An 11,632-nucleotide genomic window follows, 5' to 3' on the forward strand; every position below is an offset into this window, starting at 1 on the left:
AGCACCTCTTTTCTGAAAATATACTTGGGATTTCTCCTCAAAACCATTCAAATGGTCACCTCACTAAAAAAACAAACAACAAAAAAATGTGGCAGGTATTCACATAAATAATCTCAGGCTGTTTCTTTACTTTTCTTTTCTGTCTCTCTTTTTAAAAAATCTCTTGAGAATTGCTTTCACTTCTGGGGGAAAGTCACCAACAATGAGGTTGATTTAAATTTGTGATCATATTGCTTCCACAAGCCATTTTCAGTTAATATTCCCACATATAATATTCCTGCAATATTTCTGTGGAAGAGGCCACTGTCAGTCAAGGTATTTTATTCTATCAATTCAACCTGATTTTTATCTGACTAATTTTTTTTCTTGATTAAATGCCATTCATACTGATGTTTCTAAATCTAGGTGGTCACATACCAATTTTCCCCATACTGACCACATCTCCTTGTTCAAGCTGTTGTCCCGTATGAAAGGCTGTGTGCCAAGTCATGCCCATCATGTCTTTCAAAACCCATCTCCAAACTTCCATCTCTCATGCACTGTATTCCCCAGTTAGCTCCACCACACTTTGATAGCTTCTTACAGACTTCTACACATTCTTAAGTCATCACTAGGATGTGACTTTGCATCTGTTGGTTCATTGACTTTTTTTTAACCCCTCCTATGCAATTCCTATTTTTTATTAGTTATTTCCTTTGCAATCTTTCCCTTGCTCACCAATTTATTTAGCCCAGTGGCTGCTCAGAGGAGATTAGTAAACCTTCAATTCATGCTCATTTTTCTGACTTCCAGAAAAAAAAAATTTTTTTTTTTAAAACAGACATACCACTGTAATGAAAACACATGCTTTGCTGGTATTGTTTGTTTCCTGAGTGGGGCATAACTAAGTTTCTTCATTGATTTTGTCTTGGATGGGGTACCAGGGATTGAACTCAGGACCTCTTGGGTGTTGAACATGCGCACTACCTCTTAAGCTATACCTTTCCCCCAGATATACTACTTTAAAACTTAGTGAATAAGTTTCACTGATTTGAAAAGGAAATTGACCTCAAAGCCATGTCTGCCTGGGCCACAGAAAGTGTTATATTTCTAACAAGAAGAAATTCTTTGGCTTCTTTTCACCTAGCCTTTATTTTTCTTTTCAAACAAAGCCAAAGTCTCACTGTAGCCTTGATTTATCATTTTTAATGTATCTGTCACTGGGTAAAATCTCTAAACTTCAGAGATATTACAGGGAGTGTTTATTCCTCAATACTTTGGTTTCCCTGAGGAGGGATTAAAACTTTAGGCCTCTAGCCCTGCCCCATTCTCCTCTCCACTGAGATCTAGTGAGTTTCCTGTTAGATGGGTTATAGCCATTGGTCCAAAATTATATTAGTAGGCCAATAATCTAAATCTATAAGAATTCTCCTTCCCTCTTCACACCAGACCAGTGTATGGCAGCAACTCTAGGTAAATGCTATGTTCTGCAGAACCAAATTTACCTTCAAGTGGGTAATTCCAAGATAAGGGGAGGGATGGCAAGCCACTGCCTCAAATATAACTTAGTAATAAACATGATAGTTTTGATCTTTATCTTCTGGCCACTATCTTTACTGTTCAGTTGGTTCTGAATGTGGCTGGATAATAAATGTCTTTTTTTCATCTAGACAGCTGGAACCTTATTTATGCAAATGAGAACCAATCTGATTCCTTCCCTGTGTGTGAATCTAGGGTAGCACAGAGTTTGCAAGAGTCATGTAGGTCTATAAGCAGCCTGCTGTGATAAAAAGCATGGCTTTAGAGTAAGACAACACTGACTATGAATTCTCTGCAACTTTCTACCCTTGTGACTCAGGACAAGATAATTAACCTCTCTGGGCTTCAGTTTGCTCATCTATAAAAATGAGAATAATAGTAATAACTCAAAATTTTTACAAAACTAAATGTGTTTATGAATGCTTGGTACATGTAAAACTCTCAATAAATACTGGTTTTCTAGAAGCATTTTTTTTTATCACTGTCAAAATCATTCTTTTAGAGGAAGCCCTCTGATTCCCTCCATGAGTAAGGCACAGGCCTGATGCTCTCTGGGCAAACCCAACTAGAGAGCTCAGCTCTGAAGAGGAGCAGAAACCAGTGCCTATACAAAAACAGACATATGGCTCAATGGAACAGAATAGAGAGCCCAGAAATAAACCCACACACCTATGGTCAATCAATCTTAAACAAAGGAGGCAACAAAATACAATGAAAAAATGAGTGTCTTTGGCAAGTGGTATTGGGAAAGCTGGACAGCAGCATGTAAATCAATGAAGTTAGAACATGCCCTCATACCATACACAAAAATAAACTCAAAATGGCTCAAAGACTTGTACATAAGACACAATACCATACAACTCCTGGCAGAGAACATAGGCAAAACATTCTCTGACATAAATTGTAGCAATGTTATCTTAGGTCAGTCTCCTAAGGCAATAGAAATAAATGCAAAAATAAACAAATGAGACCTAATTAAGCTTATAAACTTTTGCACAGCAAATGAAACCATAAACAAAACAAAAAGACAACCTATGGACTGGGAGAAAATATTTGCAAATGACGTGACTGGCAAGGGCTTAATTTCCAGAATATACAAACACTTCATATAAATCAGTAACAAACAAACAAAAAAAAAAACCCAATCAAAAAATGGACAGAATACCTAAATAGATATTTCTCCAAAGAAGACATCCAGAAGGACAACAGGCACATGAAAAAATGCTCAATATCACTAATTATCAGAGAAATGCAAATCAAAACTACAATGAGGTATCACCATACACCAATCAGAATGGCCGTCATTAAAAAGTCTACAAATAATAAATGCTGGAGAAGGTGTGGATAAAAGGGAACTCTCCTACACTGTTGGTAAGAACATAAATTGGTGCAGCCACTATGGATAATGGCATGGAGGTTCCTTAAAAAAACTAAAAACTAGAGTCACCATATGATCCAGCAACTCCACTCTTGGGCATATATCCAGAGAAAACCCTAGTTTGAAAAGATACATGTACCTCAATGTTCATAGCAACACTATTTACAATATCGAAGACATGGAAACAACCTAAATGTCCATCCACAGATGACTGGGTAAAGCAGATGTGGTATATATACAATGGAATATTACTCAATCATAAAGAGAATGAAATGATGCCATTTGCAGCAACATGGATGGGCCTAGAGATTGTCATACTAAGTGAAGTTAAGTCAGACAGAGAAAGACAAATATCACATGTTATCACTTATATGTAGAATCTTAAAAAATGAGACAAACGAACTTAAGTACAAAAAGAAACAGATTCACAGATACAGAAAACATACTTATGGTTGCCAAGGGGGAAAGGGGCAGGGGAGGAATAAATTAGGAGTTTGGGTTTACAAACCACTATATATAAAATAGATAAACAATAATGTCTCATGGTATAGCACAGGGAACTATACTCAATATCTTGCAATAAACTATAAAGGAAAAAGGAAAAAGAAACCAGTGCCTGTAGCCAATATGATGCCCTTCACTTCAGAAAGGTTTCTGTGTTCTTTTAGGAACAGGAAAGTAAAGCTCTTATGGCCCTACATGACTTCGGAGGCCCTTGCCTCCATGTGAGTAATTTCTTTAGAGATAAAAATTAAGAAAAGGAGACAGATAAAAAAGGATGTTATCTGTGCCTTTCCAAGGACAACTCTGTCTGACTCCAGAGGCTACACTCTTAAATTCTATATTGCCTCTTCCTGGTATCTTCCCAGACAAAGCAGCTCCTGGTTTTTCTAAAAAAAATATGTTACAGGAAAGATTTTTTTCTGGGTTCAAAATGTGGTAAGACCTCAGCTTCCAAAAGACTAGCTGTTTGAGAGCCTCAGTCTACTGTAATAGTACATATCTTAATAGTTATCCAAACAAAATAAAACCTTATTTAAGATAAAAGGAGTAGCCTCTAAATAGCCACCAACAAATGAATCAATGAACAATGTCCAAGAGACCGAAATATTTCAACAAGTATATTATGATTGGTCAATTCACATGCAGTGTGAAAAGCGTATTCCACTGACTGGTGATTTATATAAAATATAAGCCTAAGACATTTCATGCAAAAAAGGTAAGGAAAATATTAGAGAAGCAATTAAAGGGAGAAAAGATAAGTATAGTGGCAGTGACTTGAAGAAGTTGGGAGGTGGGAGTAGCAAAAAGCAGCATATATCAAAAAGAACATAGCTAACAATGAAGAGACAAAAGACAAACCTGATTGGCGGTGTAGTTAGGGGTAGGGCAATGACTGAGAGTCTCTTGTACCTCATTAATATCACCTTAGATGTGAGAAGCAGGCAAATACATACTAGGACCTCAATACAGTGCCTCTGAAGACCTGACAGCTCTATGGGCAAAAGCTGAGCCGTATGAGAATCAGCAATAAACCTTGACCAATACCACATGCACAAGCAACACAGCAGAAGAGACAGCAGCATGGAAATCATCAAACAATCTCCCTTCAATGAAGGGCAAGGAGCAGAACTGCAAAACAGTTACAAGGGGAAAGGAAAAATAACCAAGAACTAGAAGCAAAGAAAAGGATGGTAGATCTGAATAATATTTACAAGAAGAGATAACATTTATTGAGTATGTCCTAGGTGTACGTACACCATTAAATGTTTTATTGCAATATATTATTTAATGCAGCAACCCTGCAAGTGAAGTACTGTTATTATACCCATTTTACAGATAAAGAAACTGAACTGTAGAAAAGTTAGGTAACTTAGTTTTATCTGACTCCCGAGTTCACGGTCTTAAATGGAATATTGTCTCTTTTGTGTCTTCCTCAAGAGCAGTGATTGATTTTTAAAATAGATTTTGAATCATTAAAATACTGGATATTCAAATTAGAAGATCTAACCCATATCCTGTGTGAATGGTTCTTAGAGGCCTCTTATTTTTGTCCCAGTGCTCATTGAGAAGGTGAAAGATTTTTATTAGGCAATATATTTGACCTAATTGTGTGACTTTTCAGAAGGATGACTTTGACATTTCAAAGTGAGATGGAGCATTCGAAAGCTACATATAGTTAGTATTCAAAAAAAAGACAGCAATTTATGATGCTGCAAAATAATGTAATTTTTTCCTGGAAAAAAAGCCTTCTGAAAATTACCTGAGTATACTATAAATTTGCAATGCTGATACAACTGAACGGTTTTGGCAATAGTTGCTAACTCTGACTTTTCTAGGTGCCTGTCAAAGAACCATTTACACACACATCCACACCCTCCTCTACACAGACACACACACACACAAACAGAGAGACACATGTGCTTGAATGCACACACAGAGTTCAATTTATCTTTTAAGAACAATAATAATAAGAGACTACCAATTCTTTCTTGTACTGGTCTGTCAGGGCTTAGTTGGAAGTGAATGGTGTCAAAGATCACACAGACCTGAAGGAGATATGGAGAAACTCTGGCAAAAATAACTTGCAATGCAGCACTAGGGGATTGGGAGGACTACTGAAAATAGGCAGTAGTGAGAGATTCAAGGAAGCTGACTATACTTCAATAAATAAGTAAATAAACACACACACACACAGAGAGAGAGAGAGAGAGAGAGAGAGAGAGAGACAGAGAGAGAGAGAGAGAGAGAGAGAGAGAGAGATTCAAGGAAGCAAACCTTCAACTTCAGACAAGTCTATAACCAAATGATGAGGGTTAAGACTTGGCAACTGCACTTAAGAAAAAGGTTCTAAGTTCCAGGACTCTGGGAGAGCAAACTGAGATGTTGTTCACCAGGATCCCACTTTTGGAGGCTTGGAACTTACATTTAAACCCCAGGCAAAACAGACTCCCAGACATAGAAACAAACTATAGTTACCAAAGGGGAAAGGGTTGGGGGGGTATATATTAGGAATCTGGGATTAACATATAAACACTACTGTATACAAAATAGATAAACAACAAGGTCCTACCATACAGCACAGGCAACTACATACTATATCTTGTAATAACCTATAATAGGAAAGAATCTAATATATATAAAACTGAATCACTTTGCTGTACACCAGAGACTAACACAACATTGTAAATCAACTATACTTCAATGAAAAAATTAAAATTAAAAATTAAAATTAAAAAAAGAAGTGAGTAAGCACGGAAATGTAACACAGGGTTGAAACCTTTCTGGTGCTTACCCATAAATATGTAATGGTGTTCGAACATCCAACACCAGAGACTTTTCTGATTGGCTGTTGGTGATGTCATATTATCATTAAAACTGTGCTCAGAAAATAAACTGATCTGTTTTGTTTTTTTTAAAGAAAGAAACCAGGTAAGGTTTTTACTGAGACATGAGTTAGAAACTTTGAAACTACCTTCTTGTATATACCAGGCTTGAGCAAATGATTAAATATATTGAGGACTATGAGAGCTAAGTTTCTCACTGTTGGATGAGTACAGGTATGAAAAGGGGGGATACTAAAATGTACCCTGTTTTGCTGAATTGGAATTGAAAGTATCAGTGTATAGATAGATTGATAGATAGATAGATAGATAGATAGATAGATAGATAGATAGATAGATAGATATAGATACACATTTACATATACATATAAGAGAGAAAGCAAAATATACACCCATACATTTCCCAGCTCCATCTGCTAAAATAACCTAACAGAAATGACACACCAATAACAATTGGCACATCTCAAGCCCAGATCTTGTTTTCTAAATATTATATTCTAATAAAAAGAACCTGGGCTCCTTGGAGAAAAGGTTGATTCCAGGCATGGGATAGAGAAAGTACAAGATGTGTCTAGAACATCTTTAGAAACCAGAAAATATGGAAGTACTTAAAGAATAATGGGGACATGTGAAAAAGACACAGGAGACAGTTCAAAGGAACAATATGAACATTCAAATAAATCACAATAGTGATGTATTATATCCCACTGAATAACATAAAAACCCATGAGCCCATATAGTTATAAATAAATAATTGGCAGAGTAAGGGAAGTTCTTTCTTACAGTAGAATAACAACTAATAAATACATAAATAATAACACAGTTAGAAAATCATCAATGCGTGCTAAAACCAATGGGTGAAAGTTATGAGAAACAGAATGGATACATCCAGCCTTGAAAGGACCTTCCTACAAATTACTTATTAATTACAAACTTACAGTAGAGAAAGCTAACAGACACCACCTTAATCCGCAGCAGCGGGTTCTGGACTCCACATCCACAGGGAACAGCTCACACGGGCCTCGCAGGGAGCCGAGCTTCCCAGGCACCTGGGCCATCCCACTCTGACGTCCCAGCCCCTGGCTGCCACGCTCAGAGGGCTGTCGATTCTCACATCCCTCGACCAGCACCCACTCTAACTGAGACAGGAGGGAAGGGAAGGGGGCAGGGTACAGCCACTAAAATAAAGACACAGCAGTTAGCACCAAGATGGTGAACGATTCAACTCCCAATAAAACTTGAGCTTCAATATACACTCATTGAAACACAATTGCGTGCCAAATGGTACTGTCACAGGTGCCAGGACAGTTTTAAGGCTGACCATAAAAGGTCAAAGGGTGGGCAGTGGCCCAATTCCTGGGAATCCCACCCCCTTCCCCAAAGTAGTTGGAATAATCCACTTGTTAGCAAATGAAGTCACTGAGCCTATAAAATCTAGCAACAGCGTACATCGCTGCCTCTGGCTCCCTCGCCTTCTGACATGGCCCGCACTCTGTCTGTGGATTATGCATCTCTCAGAATAAATCTACTTTCTTTTTAAATTTTTTTATTTATTTTTAATCTTGGAGGGGGAGGTAATTAGACTTATTTACTTATTTTCTTAATAGAGGGACTGGGAATTGAACCCAGGACCCAGTGCATGCTAGGCATGTGCTCTGCCACTGATCTCTACCCTCTTCCCAGAATAAATCCACTTGCACTCAACTGTGGCTCGCTCTTGAAATCTTTCCTGCATGAAGCTAAGGACCCACACTTGGTGGGGTACGTCCCAGGGACTCAACTGAGACCTGGGACATGGCCATCCTCTCGCCCCACATTCTTTTGCCTGTATCACTCGCAGCTCCGGCTCCGGCCCTCGGCCTGGCACCAGGAGAGTCACGGGTCCCACCTAGTGCCCACACGAAGGCTCCAGGTCACCATCATGGGGGCTCCCAATCCGTTCCCCACTTCACCTGTGTGGACTTTCTGGGTCAAGACCCTGGGAGCTCCAAATTGTCACCTGGAGAAAGAAGAGGAAATCTCATGTGGTGGGGGAAAGGACACGTTCTCCTGTCCAGGATGAAAGAGGGTGTGTGGATTCATGGAGTTAAGCCAGAACACGGTGCAGTTCATTCATGTTCCACAAACGTTCCCGAGCACCGGCCAGGCCCACAGTGCTGGGTCCACAGCTGCAAACAAGATCGGGCCTGGGGCCCCCAAAGGGCTCTGTGGCCAGTCCAGGAGGTGGACTGAGTGGCAGCGTGCCTTCAGCACAGACCAGTGTGTGCGGAGAGAAGTGTCAGCACAGGGTGCTCTGCGGACAGAACACAAATCAGGTTGAGAGGTGAACAGGAAAGGAATGAAGGAAGGCTTCCTGGAGGAAGTGAGGTCTCAGCTGGGTTGTGAAGATGAGTAAAGTTAGTCAGGCAAAGGGAACATGTACAAGGACCCAGAGGCGTTCCACCACTGAGCTACACCCCAGCCCCCCTGGAATTATAATTTGTGTTCAAGGTTTAAAACAGTGAAACGGTGCAAATGGTGAAATGCACTATTTTTAAAGTGCAAAATTTAATTACTATATAAATATTTTAGTGAATTCGAGTATCTTTAACACTGAGATTTAGTCTTCCAAATGTTTGTTTACTTTAACACTAAAAAAAATGAATCAAATGCTTGCTTATTAAATTGGGAGCAATACAGAGAAGATTAGCATGGCCCATGGTCAAGGAAGACACGCAAATTCATGAAGTGTTCCCATTAAAAACAAGCAAACAGGGGAGGGTATAGCTCAAGTGGTAGAGCACATGCTTAGCACGCATGAGGTCCTGGGTTCAATTCCCAGTACTTCCTCTAAGAATAAATAAGTAAATCTAATGATCTCCCCTGACCAAAAAAAAAAAGTAATAACAAAATCAAACAAAGAGAAAGAATCAAGAAAACAGAAACTGTACTGATATTATATTAAAACTCACCAATATGTAGTTTTTTCCTTTTATTTAAAACACATTCATGTAGTTAAGAAGGATTCATCCACTACTCCCCTACTCTTTTCCTTTTTATGTTGTGGTATTTTATTGTTATTTCTTTACTGGCATGATTGAGTCCAAATTTAATAAAAGAGAACTTCCGCGCATTTCCTTCCTAGCCATTATTATTACTTGTATCATTTAATGAGTATTCCTGGAAATAATTTTGTTCTGTAGAGGATCAGGTATCAGAAACGAATCTGCTCCTATATCAAACACTCCAGGTCACTGCTGGGCAACGCTTAGGACAGTCTCTCCAGTGAGGTCTCAGTGGGTGTGATGGAAAAGCCCTTGCCCGCACCCCTCTTCTGGTCTCTGGGTGTGGTTGACCCTGAGCACAGAGAAAAAGCAGCTGTCAACTGCTCACCTCACCCAGTGAGGGCCACATGTATCCAGTCCTGTCCCCCAGTGATGGTCACAGCCGGAGATGGGGCAGGTGCCCAAACTGGAGGGTCCCAAGAGGGCTTCTCTTTCCATCACTGTCGCCCCACTCAGTTTCCGACAGCCTCGGCACAGGCAAAGGCATGCCCACTCTGCCTTGACAGCGCTCGGAGACCAGGGTCTAAACGACCCTGACCCTGGAGGCCTCCCTTCCTATCTTCCTGCCCTCCTTCCTCCCAGGCACCTGAGGCTGGATGGTCTGCAAAGCTGACCATCAACCTGATGGTGATTGCTGGAGTCAGCTCAGTAAAGGAGCAACAATCAAAGCTTGTCACACAAACACCGTCCAGTGCCTGCTGTGTGTGCCAGGCCCTGGTAGCGTTTCACATTTATTCCCATAAACGCTCTGTGAAGTAAACAGAGCAAGGACCTCCATTCAATGGTGAGGAGGCAGGCTCCGAGGCTGAGAAGCTTGCCCAGACGGATGACGGCGCTGGGCCTGGGACGCAGGCCAGCTCTCAGTCACCCTTGTAGACTGCTCTCAACAAGCTCCTGGGTGCTGAGTGCTGTGGCTCCCGAGGGAGCCTTCCTGCATCATCAGCAGAGGCCTTGGAGCAGACAAGGGGGAGGACACGTTGTCCGTGGAGGGTCGAGGTGGTTGGGGCGTAGGGGCAGGGTCCCGCGGGCAGGCAGGAGAGCCAGGCGGCAGACCCAGCTTCTCCCTTGCCTGATCCTTGCCTGATCCTTGCCTGCCCGCCCAGCCCTGCGGCCCTGGGAACCTGCCCTCCATAGACTGGTTGTGCAGGGCCCCATAGCGGCTACTTCCTTTCTGCTTTCCTCTCATCACCACCTTGAGCAGTCAATGAACCAACCCCCGCTTCCTTAAGAGATCAGTCAAATTGGCAGGGCTAGGTCTAGAGCCCAGGTTCTATCTCAAGATTGTCCCACAGCTGTGGCAAAACCCTGGCACACCTCACTACTGCTGAAGAACTGGGGGGAGAGCCGGGCTCAGTCTAAGTCCTCTCTGGGGGGACCCTGGAAGGAGAGTGACCTGGGTTACATACACCCCACCCTGGCTTACCCCACCGTCCAACGTTTGGGGGCATCTGGCTTCCCGAGGGCAGGGGAGGCCAGCACATTTGAGGAGCGCCCTACAACTGTTACAACCTCTCTCCTCATGAGGCCACTGTCCCCATCTCACTGGTCTGGAAACAGATCCAGGGAGTGGTGTGATCTCCCCAGGCCATGCAGGGGGTCAGCAGCAAGGAATTCAGTGGGCTTTCAGCGACTGCATGGTGACTGTCCATCCCCATCCGGGCACAGGAGAGGGGCCCCTGCTGGAGATAGGGAGATAAGATCGGCAGGCCCTCAGCTGGAGCTTGTGAAAGGGATTGCTGAAGGGGCTGTTACAAGAGCAACCGCTGGGCGGTGGTGGAGGTGTGGGAGGAGGCTGTGGAAGGCGTTGGGACTGGGTTTGGTCGGGCACGGGGGACAGAGGGTGGGAGGCAAAGACACTCAGCAAGTACGGGGTCTGCACTGGGGAAGGGATGGACACATCCACCTGAAGAAGGGGTGAGGACCACAGGGCGCAGCGGGGCGACTCTGGGGCCGAGTGCAGAGACATGAGTGAGTGCCCTCCAAGCAGAGCAGGATGGGGTTGGGGCAAAGGACGAGCAGGGCTCACCCAGGGGAGGAGACCAGGAGGAAAGGCCAGGGGTGTGAAGGCCTGGGCCCCGGGGGGAGGACCGGCTGGGGGCGTGCTACCCTTCAGATGTGGAAACAGAGATGAGCCAAGGCAGTGCAGGCGGGGGCAGAGCCAAGTCCAAGCCCAGGTGGGCTGAGCCCACTGCCGCAGCCTCTCCTGCTGACCAAGGGAGCTACTGGTGACCAAGCCCAGAGCACGTTAGAATTTACACCCACCATTCGTGTTGTGATACTGACACGCACTGAAGAATCACATGGAGAAGCACTAAGCCCGAGACAGGCCCTCGGCTTGGATGGAGGCC

At 42.6% G+C, this 11,632-nt stretch overlaps 1 non-coding gene across 1 annotated transcript; it reads left to right on the plus strand.

Moving 5' to 3' along the window:
* The first annotated feature begins 8,877 nt into the window (after positions 1-8,877).
* LOC140694570 (U6 spliceosomal RNA) lies at positions 8,878-8,982 on the plus strand. Its single transcript, XR_012070162.1, has one exon. It is a non-coding gene; the product is annotated as a U6 spliceosomal RNA (small nuclear RNA).
* The last annotated feature ends 2,650 nt before the right edge of the window (positions 8,983-11,632 follow it).

Source organism: Vicugna pacos, unplaced genomic scaffold (assembly GCF_048564905.1).
Source record: "Vicugna pacos unplaced genomic scaffold, VicPac4 scaffold_21, whole genome shotgun sequence".
In the NCBI taxonomy this organism is placed as follows: Eukaryota; Metazoa; Chordata; class Mammalia; order Artiodactyla; family Camelidae; genus Vicugna; species Vicugna pacos.